The sequence below is a fragment of the Phyllostomus hastatus genome, unplaced genomic scaffold (genome assembly GCF_019186645.2).
Source record: "Phyllostomus hastatus isolate PE091 unplaced genomic scaffold, TTU_PhHast_1.1 phas_contig_86, whole genome shotgun sequence".
Classification (NCBI taxonomy): Eukaryota; Metazoa; Chordata; class Mammalia; order Chiroptera; family Phyllostomidae; genus Phyllostomus; species Phyllostomus hastatus.
Genome location: NW_025333977.1, coordinates 7,861,200 through 7,874,585, shown reverse-complemented (window position 1 = coordinate 7,874,585; position 13,386 = coordinate 7,861,200). Strand labels below are relative to the sequence as shown.

The window sequence follows — 13,386 nt, the reverse complement described above, 5'->3', positions numbered from 1 at the left end:
TTTCTGACGAGGAGTCAATATATGTGATAATCCAATCAAATAATCAAATGTTTGTTCATAATCTATTTTTAAATATCATGATTACTTTCTCTTGGTATTTCATTTTGAATGTATATTATTAAGATCCAACTCTGAACAGAGAAGTGACTAGACTTGATAGAGTTTAACAACAAAAAAAAAGAATCAAATTTAAAAAACTATAAAGATCAGAGTTGATTTTCAAAGATCTTTAATCCTGGTCAGACGCAGTGGTGAACTTAAACTTTAAAGATAAATCTATCCGTATTTTGCAAGTTATTATAATAGCCAATTCTCTTTTATCAGAAATAGAGAAAAAAAGTATTTAAATATTATATATCCCTCTTTAAATAGAAAAGAGACAAATTAATTCATATGTGATCCTGACTTGGAAGTATTATTTGATTTAGGAAAACTCTAGAATATGTGTGAAGAATCTGTCTTATGAATGCTTTCTCGTTTTACCCCATATTTCTTCTCTAATTCCACCTTCCTGCCATCTCATGTTCATCTATATGTAACAAAATTGAATTTTCACCCCTCCCCGAATTTATGTTTTTGTTAGTTTTTATCTTGCCAAGTTCCAAACCATTTTTAAATATGTAAAATTGTACTATTTCCTCATTAAGTAAGACTGATCATACTCATGTACCATTATGAATGAAATATGCATGTAAGCAAACAACTAATATAAATAAATGTTGCCTTCGTGATTAAAAACTCAATTATTAGGCTTTAAAAGCATGTATTAAGGAACAATGAAATATAATTCTTTAAGCTAGTTTATTGGTAATTATACAGAGTAAGGCAAAAATTTAATGAATGTAATATTTTAAAATTAATATTGTGGCTTTCTTAACACCTAGCCCAAAGAAATTTTTTTTTAAAACTATTATTATCACAAAAGTTCACATGTAATTGCTTAACAAAGGATTTGAAGTATTGCAAAATATTTTGTCTTGTTAGTACTTAAAAAGAGTCAAGTTAATATTAATGGACTCAATTTTATAAAAACAAAGTACATTTTCAAATAGATATGGAATATTTGCCTATTTTAGACCATTTTTTCTCAGTCTGTCAGCTCAAAGCTAGATTCAAAACCAGCCTTAGTTCTTGAAGAAGAAAGAGGGCGAGCATACATTTTTAGAATTCAAAAATCTAAATTCATATCAAATAACATCAATATGGCATTTTTCTATAAATTTTTCATAGCCTATGTTGCACAAAATGTATATGAAAATATTTATAACTAAAAGACCAAAGAAACTGTGAGAAAAGAAAATGGGTAAAAACTTGACCCAACTTTGATAATAACTACATTTAAGTGAGGAACTAACTTATTTCTATTGCCCTGAAATTTTAAAAGGTACTGCTCACGTTAGTGACTACTTCATTATTGATTAAATCATATTTCCATGTATTCCAGACTATTTTTCTATAACCTTTGTATCTGGTCACTGACACACCCAACTCAGTCACACATTGACCAAGTGAATGAAATTAACCAGCTTTATGTGAATTTAATATCTAATGGAGAATTGCAACTTACTATTTGATCATCACCTGTCTGTCATTCAGTATAAGCTGAAAGTATGCTTTACTGTTTAGTTTTTCACTGTTTTGGTTAGAGGTACAGTATATACATCAGGAAGTTCCTGACTGATGATCCGATGTAACTGAAATGGCCACACAGTTCATACGATGGCTACATAATGAAAATAACCTGTTTGTGGACATAGATGACAGTGTGGTGATTGCTGGGGGGCGGGGGGGAGGGTTTGCATAAGAGGACTAAATGGTAATGGGAAGAAATACAATAAAGATTACATTTTTAAAAAGTACTTGTTTACTTGTATATTGATTAATTTAAGAAGCAAAAAAAAGTATATTTGTGATTTGTTTGTGTGTTCATTTTCCCAAGGTGACTATCTTTTTGATGGTTTTAATGAAGAAAAGGATGCATTTGAAGCGATATTGAAATTTAAATACCAAGCATGCATTTATTCTCTGGGTTTGTAGTTGCTTTAAGTTTATCTAATTTTAATGAAAGGCTCTTACATCAAGGATTGGTTGTGTCAGTTTTTGTTTTGGTGAGTCCGCACTCGTGCCCTATTTGTAGTTAGATGCTTCCAGGTTAGAACAAAAGTGGCTGCTGCTCTTAGGTTTCTTTTCTTCCAGTGCCAGGATCAGCTCCCTGTAAGACTGCATGTGGAACATTCTTGATCTGAGTTTGTTTCTCCCAGGACTCTGGCTCCCTGGGGATTTGCCTGCCTAGCTTGAAGGAGATATTCCATCCTGCTTTCTTTCGGATAGTATTTCTCTTTCATTTTATCCAAATAGAGGATTATACTAGCTAAACATGATTAAACTTGAGATATGAGTAGGTACATTTCTGGTATCTGGTTTAGTTACAGATTCTTATGGTCCCCCAGCATTTCTGCATGTAACATAGTGTTTTAATGCATCCATCTTTAAATAGCTACCACTCCTTGGAAAAAGTTTTTGGAGAACCCTAACCAAGTTGTTTGAAAGAAACAGGCATTTAAGTGCTTAATTCGATTAGCAACTCATAAAGTCTGTACTGATGAGGATGCAAATAGCCTTTATAAGCATTAATTTCATGAAATGAACATTTTGTAAAAGTGAATGTGGAGTTTGTAGTTCCTTAGGCAAATCTTCACTGTCGATTGAATTTACTTAAAGAGCTTTTCTGGTCACCTTTGAACCTCAATGATTTCTCCAGATGTACAGAAGTGAACAATGTAAAAATCTTGCTGTTTCAGCAGAACTGATTCCAGCTGGCTGGGAACTGGATCTGCAAGTCATTGGTTACAGCTGTGTTTCGATTTATATGTGATGGTTGAAAAAATAAATTACCCGATTAGATGGCTAGAAAGAGGACTCTTTGTTTAGCCCTTGTGTGGGGACTGAAAGTGTTTATGGTGCTGTTTTCTACACAGTCTTTGCAAAGTAAGCTGGACAAATAGATTTATTCAATGCTCCTAAGAAATGTTGCATATTCAGCTTTAATTCTTTGCTAAAGAAACATTTTTTTAAATAATGCTGTCATCTAGCAAATGTTTTAAAGTTCTAGCATTTAAGAGAAGCAGTAAGTTTTCTTCTATCCTACTGAGCAATGTGTTTAGTAGTAGAAAAGCCGTTTTCTTTTGTTTAATGTGTAGTTTAAAACATGTCTTTGTCAGGCATAGGAATGGAAATATGTTTGCCTTAAATTCAAAGCTTCATAATAGCAAAGTATCTGAACAAAAATTCCAATTTAACCATTTTCTTTAATGAATTGTGGCTCATGGCACATAAGAGAAAATGAATTAATTATATTGCTAAATAAAGAAGTATAATTAAGCATTACTACGGAAAAATTGGCATGCCTTGTAGGACTGTTAGGCTATGAGAGTTTTGAATTTGTGAATATTTTCAGTGTTATCTAAGAGAAGTTTACAGATAGAGTAGGAAAAGCATGCAGCTTTTCAGGTTAGTAAAAGTCAAAATGCTAGTAAGACTTGGAGGTTTAGAGTAGAAAGTCTTACAAACTCCCCACCCAAGAGGATTAATATACCACTGTAACATTGTATGATGCTTTGTGCTTTGTTCTTGTATTAAATTGGTTCCCGAGCTAGCTTAAATTGAGTTCTTCAGTTTCTTTAAGTTACGAAGCTGACAGGACCAGTGGATTGTTTGCAGCTCAAACTGTTCCATTAAAGCATTAAAAAAAAATGAATGAATAAGGTGGCTCTGGAAAGGAAAGCTACAATGATGTGTTTTCATTTTGATTTTCTCAAATAAACACAGATTTTCTAAATGAATTCAACATCTTATGAAAGTTTCTTTTCTAATGCTTTGCAAAATGTTGAAAATGGACAAAATTCTCAAGTGAACTTGAGAATGGGCTGAACACTTGATCAGGTATTACAATGTCCAAGTTCCATATCAATTCACTGAGGGAAATACCCAGAAATGTATCCTTTATACCCATAAAAATAGTCAATTCTTTATCAGTTTCTTTTTTCAGCTGAGATATGAAGTGTGGATTTGAGTAACACAGAATGAATAACCATAATGTATCCAAAAGAAACAAAGGTGAGATTGATCTGTCTTGAATTGGCAGACAGTTTTACTGTGTCAGGCTATTTCCTTGATCAATGAAAGTATACCCTCTAACCTTTAACAAATCAATACATTTGATTGGAAAGGATGAGAACAAAGCAGGATACACTTGAACCTTCATGGTTCAGAAATATTTAAATGATGTTGATAACACTTAGAAGTATTTTCCTCTACTCCCATAGAATGGAAGTTTCTTTAACCTACATTGAAAACCTAGGTAGCAAAGTTTGAGACAATGCTATAGTGACATTCTTCATAAAACAGCATGTTCTCCAAGTTTAACTTGTCTCATAGTATTTATACTTCTAAGAGTGTATTAACCATGATATAGTTGATATCACTGAGAATAGAGATAGCACAGTAAAAAGTCAATCTTGAACATGTATGATTGCATTATATTAAGTTTCAAAAATATGCATAATTTTAATATGAAGAAGCAGGAAGGAAATAACAGTATCTATAAATAAAGAATACTTTTTTAATCTAAGCTAATTTAATCTACTATTTGTGTTTCATTACTACCTACTATGATTAATGAATAAAGTATTCTCTTTTCTTTAAATAAAAAGGCCCTACAAAATTACCACATTTTTCCTTAGTGAAGAAAACTCTAAAACTCTAGAACAAAATTGATTATGAGCGATCAGAATAATAACTTCATTAATAACTTTATTCCACCTGAATTAAGCAGCACTCAAAATAAATGTTTTTAAAAACCAACAAAGATATTTTTAAAGATTTTGGTAGTTGATAGAGATTTCCATACTCTTGATTCACCTGATTTTTGGATAGATAGATAGATAGATAGATAGATAGATAGATAGGCTAATTTTCTTACAAATAACTTTTCCAGTGAAGCTATGAGTTCTTCTCCTTAGTGTGTGCACATAACAGTGTATACACATTTTTCTGACTCTCAGAAAATGACTGCTTTCCCAGCTCTAAATGAAAATACACAGTGGGGCAAAAGTAGAGTTATAGTTGTGAGTACATGAAACACGGAGTTTGTTCTTGCATTATTTATTAATTATTGTATCATTTTCCATACAACCAAAATATACCTTTGCCCCACCTTATATATTGTATAATTTCAAATAAATGAAATTTTACATGTGAATAGGGTCATCTGTAGAAAAGATCTATAGATTACGCAGCAAATCTGAAATTGTGCATTTTTGAGATTCAGTTATACGTGAGAGATCTCAGGGACATAGAGATAGGACATCCCATTAGTCTTTCTGAGAACAAATACTACAGGACAGTACTGTGAAGAATAAATGAGACCATTATATATACATTATATACATGAATACTGTATCCAACCAGTAAATCGGAATGACCAACATGTGTTTGCAATTTTACTCCCCCTCATTGCACAAAATTTTAGGCTGAATCAGGCCTTGGTGATTTACCTAGTCATTCCTCCTAATTTTAATGGTAAGAAAACTAAGTTCCTGAGAGTTAAATGACTTATCCAAGACCGTAAACTATTATTTACCCAGTGGCACTAGAACCGGTTTCCTGATTCCTAGATCAGTTCCCTTACCACTTCCAGACCTTCTTTCAAAGTGCTATTTATAAAATGTAAGGAAAATAGTACTCTTCTATAGTTATGTTAGCTAAAGCATACATTATTACTGCTCCATTGCGATAGTATTCAAGCTTTAAACATGGCAGTAATTTTGAAGTCATTTGCTATCACTTAAACTTTTCCACTATGCCCATCTTAAAGACAAGATTCATTCTTTTCTCTCTCATCTGTTGGAAGCACAGTAACACAGCAGAAACATCCTTTTGCTCGATATATCTCCTGATAACTTTTGAGAAATACTTTTCCAGGTTTTAATATAATTTGATAATGACATCATTGTTTGCCATCCCCACATCGCCCCTCATCATCATTTCCTGCCATTTTCCTGAAAGAGAAACACTTCACCAGCATCCTCAAAACCCATTTGTTCACGAGTACAGCTGAACTACACTGACTATTGTGGCTCTCCCCTCAACAGCCCCCTCAAGTTCACGTTGTTGCTCTAATTCCTCCTGTCTCAGACTTGCTTTTTCTCAAATCTCCTCTTGCTGGCATGGCTTTCAATGTGGTCCCCTTGTGGATATTGATGACAGATTGGATTGGCAAGTGGATTTCACACTTGGGGGATACAGAGCGGAGCAGAGTGGGGAGAGGAAGGGGAAAGGAAAAAGGGAGGGAGGCTGGGAGAAACAGAGAAGGATTGCTAGAGTGAGTTACAATCATATCCATTTCCTAAAGAGTGGAGTGGACATTAGATTTCACATGCCAGAGTTTAAAGTATTAACCCTAAAAGGAAGAGAAATGTATAATATTATTTCCCATGTTAATTGGGATACTCTGCACTTAATTATCAAAAAAGAGAGAGAGAGAAAAACCCAATTTCAGGATGACCAATACTCCTTTGGCATCCAAGTCACACACTGGTCTGTGTTAATCACTGAGTCACCCCCTAGTCCAAGTACTAAAATTCTAAAACAAAATATGGGTGAGATATTTTTCCTCATTAAAAACCAGTTGCATATTTCTCTGTAGAAATTTTGAGGCAATAACTTATATATATATATTTTAGTTTGTTTTCATTTTGTTTAAGGTAATTAGTTCCAGAATCTGATTGGTAAGTCAAAATTATCTTAACAAAGTCTACACACACACACACACACACACACCTGTTTTTTCTCAGTGTTTTATTTAATAGAAAATTCCCAACAGATCTTCCTAGTTCATCAATATCTGATTTTTGTCTCCCCTGTACTTTAATTATTATTTAAAAAAAGAAAAAAAATCTAACCATAGTTGTGGCCAATCTTAACTGCTATTCCTTCCTTGTATTGATAAGATTTTTGAAAAGTGCTCTTTCTATCACTTTTTGCTACTTAGACTACTATTACATCCCTTTATTGAAAACAGAAACATGTGATCTATGTTGTTTGACACCAAAAAAGATCATGACTGTCACTTCTGGAAAGGATAGACACGTAAAGAATCTCTCAGCCCTGGCTGGTGTGGCTCAGTGGGTTGAGTGCTAGCCTGTGTACCTAAAAGTGGCTGGTTTGATTGCCAGTCAGGACACATGCCCAGGTTGAGCACCAGGTCCCCAGTTGGGGGTGTTCAAGAGGCAACCCATCAGTGTATCTCTTGCACATTGCTGTTTCTCGACTCTTTCTCCCTCCCTTCCCCTCTCTCTAATAGTAAATAAATAAAATCTCTGAGATTTATCCAAACTTTAGATTGAGTATTTTGTGTGTGTGTGTGTGTGTGTGTGTGTGTGTGTGTGTGTGTGTGTGTGTGTCTTCCCATGCTTTTTAAAAACTACCTTAAAGTAAATTACTGTATAACACATCCCCTTAAATAGTCTCGGTTATGTCAAAACTAGTAAATAAAACCACTACATTCTCTTCAGTCAAATGGAATCTCTCATTTTAGATCTTCAAATAAATCAATGTAGATTCATTCTCTTAAAATAGACTGGAATGAAAGTTTTGGGACTCCAACGATCAATTATGCTATAAACTTTTCAGAAAGACAGTTTGAGTCAGCACTGTCCAGTAAACTTTATACAAGATTGGAAATGTTTTATAGCTGCATTGTCCAAAATGGTAACCACCAGCCATGTGTCCTATTATATATTTGAAATAGGGTTAGAGCAACAGAGAAACCAACTATTATTTTATGAATGAATGAAGATGTTTCTACTTTTATTGAATTTATTGGGGTGACATTGGTTGATAAAATTATATAGGTAACATTAACTGTATATTGTCTTGTTTGTTCACTGCCCCGAGTCAAGTCTCCTCCCATCATTATTAATACCCCCTTTATCTTCTCTTACCTCCCCACACCCCCTTTCCCTCTGATAATCACCATACTGTTGCATGTGTCTATAACATTTTTTAAATTTTAATAGCTACATGTGGTTTGCTCTAACTTATTGGAGAGTGTATTTTAAGTAAAGCAAAGAAGATATTATGCAAGTAATACAAACAATATGTTCTGCACATCCATAAATTTTGAGTCAAAGTTTGGACTGTGGATCATTTTTTGTCCTCCTTCTCCCTCACCCTCAACCACTCTTTTAAACCATGATTCCCATAATAAAATTGATTTCAAATAGTCCATAACGAATAGCCTTAGTAATAAGATAGAAGGCAGGTTGTATTACAGTATTTCAGAGTAGTTATTGCTTCCTTTAGCTCAATATATCATTTAATACACATCCAGATACACCTTAGTTATTTTTTTAAGTTAACAGAACAAAATTCACCTAATATAAAAAAATTGATTTACCAAGACCATACACATGTTGCATTGCTTAAATTAAGTATAAAACAGAGAAAAATGTTTACTTTGTAAATATTTTAACCATAATCAGAATCTTATTTAGGGATGTTTTAATATTGATGATTAGAAGTTTAGAATCAGAAGAGGCCTTAAACTCATATCTGTGACAGTGGTAATTGAACTGATTGATTACAACATCTTCTTTCAAATAATATTGATTATGCAGAAAGTCTACAGAGCTGAGATATCAGTAGGCAGTTTGTTGTAAGCGCATGTTCAATTATTAAAATAGTCGACATTCTATGTCTGATAGCCATAGTGAGGTCATGACATTAATTTATCCAGAGAATTGTGGGCAACTGTCTAGAAAAAAATAGCATAAATGACACAGGTGCTGGAAAGCTGAAAACAAAACAAGAGATGAATCCCTGAGCAAAGAGACTTTAAGAGATGACAGGTAGACTTGGAAGTAGAAAAGGAAGTCAGCAGGCATCTCACTGCTACAGATAATATGTATTTAAAGCTATGCTGTGTATGCATTAATTTCTGTTATAACTTTTCATTAAATTCTCAACTTGAACACTATTCCTGAGTCTCCGGTTTCTGCACTTTAATTTCAGATTTTATTTGTTGCTTCAGTGCTCAGTGATTTTTTCTCTTTACTCTGATTTTTATTTCCCCTTCTTCATTCCTCTCCCTCTTCCCATTTCTGCATTTCCTTTTCTTTTTCTCATATGTCTTTCTTCCTGCTTTCTCTTTCATGAAATCATCTACCAAATTTTATGTTTCCTTCAGGTGCCCACTTCTTTTTTCTTTGCATTTCCGGGTTTTGCACTTGAGTTTTTCTTTCTTTTTTTCTCTTCCTTTTCCTTTCAAATCAGAAGCCTGTAGGAGCTTACTGTAGACATACATGTTCGCCTGCAGATGCTTCTTTCTCTTTATGGACTGTGTGATCTTTTCTTTCGGGCCTCTGCGAATGGCTGTCCTTCACGTCGGTTGCCACAGATCTGTTGCCAAGCTGCTACCTTAGTTGGTCCTGCAGTGCTGCAGTGCATGCTGGGATCTGTCTGTGTGAGTAAACTGAAATTTCAACAGCACCAGGCAGCATTCGAGTTGGCTGGAGGATTGCTGTTCTTCTCTTTTGTATGTATTTCTTGTATGCCACAGAGTCACCGGTGGCTAACTCTGTCTCATAAGTAATTCAGGAATATTGCTCATGTAGAAGGGACAGGTGGGCAGTTTACTACATTCTGTCATTACAGGGAAAAATTGAAGAACAAAGGAACCGGATGGATACCTATACGCTGCCTTTTGTGTTGTGAAACACCGAACACAAACATAACTATGTTCAGTCAAATATTTTACTTCCTTTTATAACAATGCATATGGATTATTTTTACATATGCACACAAATCCACATTTTATGTAAACATCTATTCAGTCTTTAATATTTGTAGCCTGCAAATATTTCTTAATCTCAAAGATTTTTACATATTCAACAACACGGCTGTTTGATGTATTTTTTAAAATGCTTAAATAAAAAAAATAATAATAAATGCACTACTATCCTGTTGGTTGATTTCATTCCAGGAACTTAAGATTTCAACACGGTTTAAATCATATTGATGATTCAGATGCTGGCAGAGCTTATAATTCTTGTGAAATGAGAACATGGCTAATAAAAATATTAAGCAGTTATTTTTATTAAAATCATAGTTTCTTTCATTAGTAAAAAGAAACGACGAATGTATAGAGATCAGTATCACTCTGGTGTCTCTTGGGGAGTTTGGGGGTTTCATACAGAAGTGAAAAGACCCCTTTTGCCCTTTCGACAGCAGGGGGGATGGAGGGAGGGAGGAAGAAGGCATAGAATAAAGTCTAGGACTGTTAAAGAATTGCTGGCGTTATTTCTCTTTCTCTCGTGTGTGAGTCTGGCTGCCTGCTCCCTGGGATAGTGAATCCAGGATGAGACTGGGTCGGAGCCTGTTTCCACAGCTGCATTTGGAGCTCTGTCTTATTGATTAGGGGAAAAGGGGTGGGGATCAGAGTGTGAGGTGAGGGGAGGAGGACCAACTGGCTACTGGCTCGTGGAAGCACAAGATATTTTCTTCCGGAAAGATGTCAAACAACTGAGACATAGCCGCAGAGGAAGTAGAAAGGTGGAAAAATGAGACTGTGGGAGAAATGAAGGCATTTCTGATGAAAGCCTTGAGGCTTTTTCTTTTCACTCCTTTGCTTTCTTTCAGTTCTTTCTTTCCTTTTTTTTTTTTTTTCCCTTCCATCATCTGACATGCAGAGGCTAGAGTGACAGCGTCATGCAAATGCTGCAGTCCCGCAGGTCTGGGAGAGGGTGGATGCTAGACTGTGAGTTAATGTTAATGATGAGTGCAGTGAAAATACCAGCCGCTGCCACCCCCTGCACACAGAGCGCTCTGAGTCAGCATCAGATGCTTTGCCTCGCCTCTCGCTGGGTGTCTGTATGCCTGTGCGCGCGCCTGCTCGCTCGGGCACCCGTGTCTAGCCGAGGGGAGGGGGTGGCGTGTGAGTGCGTGGAGGGTAAAAGCCAGTCAGTCAGTGAGAAGCAAAGGTACGTTGGAGAGCAACTAAAATCTGACTGATTTCCATCTTTGGAGCATCAGATGTATTCCCTAAGGAGGATGGGTCTCCGTGATGGGGGTGGTATAATTATGTTAATGTCATATTTATGGAGGGGTGAGATTTTTCATTCTAATAATTGGTTGAATGCTATGGTCAAAAATTGTAAAGCCATATTCAGTTTTAAGGAAAAGCATGGACTTAGAATTAAGAACTGTTATTTTTTGCTTTTTGTGAGTGCTGCTTTTTTTGTTTGATTAAAAAAAAAAACTATTTACTATTTTAAGCCATAACTGATTCAGTATGGAAAAATCAAATGATAAACAGAAAGAGATCTTATATAATGATGCATTGCATCATGGAGCAGAATATTTAAAGTCTTACAAGGCAAAGTAAAGATCTGGACAGGGGGTGGGGGGGTGGTTGGAAAGGGGTGTGGTACTAGGGTGGAGGAGGGGGGCAGTTAGCAAATATTTTGTTCAGCATAGCTTTCCTTGCAGCTTACTTGGAAATGGATGATTCACCTGTTCTACAGGAAAACATTCTAATTCTTTCCATGTTTTTTTTCCCCTCCTCTTTTCCCTTTTAAGATCAACCACTTCAGAAGAACCAGATTCCACTTCTGTGGCCAGGACTTTTATGTTATGGCTGGTCCGATTGTTTTACCCTGCGTTCTATGCTACTAAACCTTGGATCATTCCTAAAGTACAAATTCTGTTCTCCAACCACAAACAAGGCTAAAAGATCGGAGGAAATTCAGTGAATGTACAGGATTGGGATTGTGCATTTTTCAAAAGTACTGAGCTTTCGAATGCAACTATATAAGAAATAGGATCCTTTTTTTTTATGTTGCTAGCATTTTAAGTTACATGTTTATTAAGTGGCATTGCTCATATAGCTACAGAGTATGCATGGAAATATTCGCTGTCTGAATAGTTTGGAGACTCAAAGAGAAAACTCAAGCTTCAGAGGTATTAAATTGTGACATGCAAAAAAAGTTTTTGTTTTATTCTTAACTGCAACAGTATATATTGAAATCAGATTTAAAGTATTATGTGTCCTGGGCCCACCTTAACAGATGTGCTGTATAGAAGTCTAATGGGAAGCAAAATTTCAATCAGGGTCCCATTACTGGGATATAATCCTTTTTTAATGTAATAGAGCTATGGTGTTGCTGTACAAATCTGCTAGAAACAGATTTTAACCCATTTGTAGTTTTTCTTTGGATCTAATGGAATGACTCTTAACTGTTCATTGTTTGTATTGTTTCTCATATTCCTCATTATTTTAAGGTTTGTAATTGGTTACTGTCGTGAATATTCAGCTCATCCTAACTTTTATATATCATATATATACATATACAACTATTTCTACGTATATATTTTAATCAGTATTTAGAGGGAAAAGTTTAACGGAACCCATCTGTAATTTGTAAGCTAGCCTTATAACTAAAGAAGAAGAATTCTACCGCATCAAACCAGACTTTTCCTAGTCCCTGAGACCCTAACTTGTGAGGTATTTTAGTAACATCACAAGTCAGGCTCTTGGGACCTAGGCGGAGGGGAACCAGCAGCTTTGGACCTTACTGATTGTCTGCAGTTACCACCAGAACAAAAGAACATGCATAGATTCTGCCTAGGAGAAAAAGAACAATGCTCTTCTTTATAATCAGCAATGTTTTCACCAGGACCCACCCCCAAAAATACTATTTTCAGAAACTGTACCCTAAAGTGATTACAGAGTTTCACTGAATCGCATTTATATAATATTATAATGACCATATAAAAGCAATATATCTGTGTAAGAAGCAATATTAAAATACAAGTGTTTTTAAAATGCTTCTTTTGGTGTATTTAAGGTGGCTGGTCTAAGAGAATATTTCCTTATTTACTAATGAAGAAAGTGGCTTATATTTTTATAACTTTTTCATATGCATAGAATATGTACATTAGCTACTGATATAAATCCTATGTCTCCATGTAACTATGGCTCAGAATTTGCAATATATAGCTATAATCATGCTTGAGGCCTAGAAATAAAATGATTTACAATCCTCTTTACTGACCCTATTAGATTTTACTGCTGATTTTAAAAGAATGCTTCTTTATATTTGGTTTTTATTGCCAGAGTTTCCCTTAGTTTTTTTTTAAACCAGACAAAATACCTTATATATCTTATTATATTAGGACATTCTTTTGTTATGAGTTTGATTGAGAACTCATAACAATAATTAGCCAAAATATGGTAGCTTTTAGTTTTTATATCTTAGTTTGAACATACTATGGACCTATGTGAGATAAACCAGAAATAGCACCTATAAAGTCAGATTGCTCCAGTTC

General features: G+C 34.8%; 1 long non-coding RNA gene across 2 annotated transcripts in view; it reads left to right on the top strand.

Moving 5' to 3' along the window:
* Positions 1–12,025, top strand: part of LOC123827328 — an 88,989-nt gene extending 76,964 nt beyond the window's left edge. For both annotated transcript variants that reach the window (XR_006787214.1, XR_006787215.1), the window contains exon 3: positions 11,638–12,025. This is a non-coding gene — a long non-coding RNA (uncharacterized LOC123827328). The remainder of the gene's footprint in view (positions 1–11,637) is intronic.
* Positions 12,026–13,386: the final 1,361 nt, after the last annotated feature.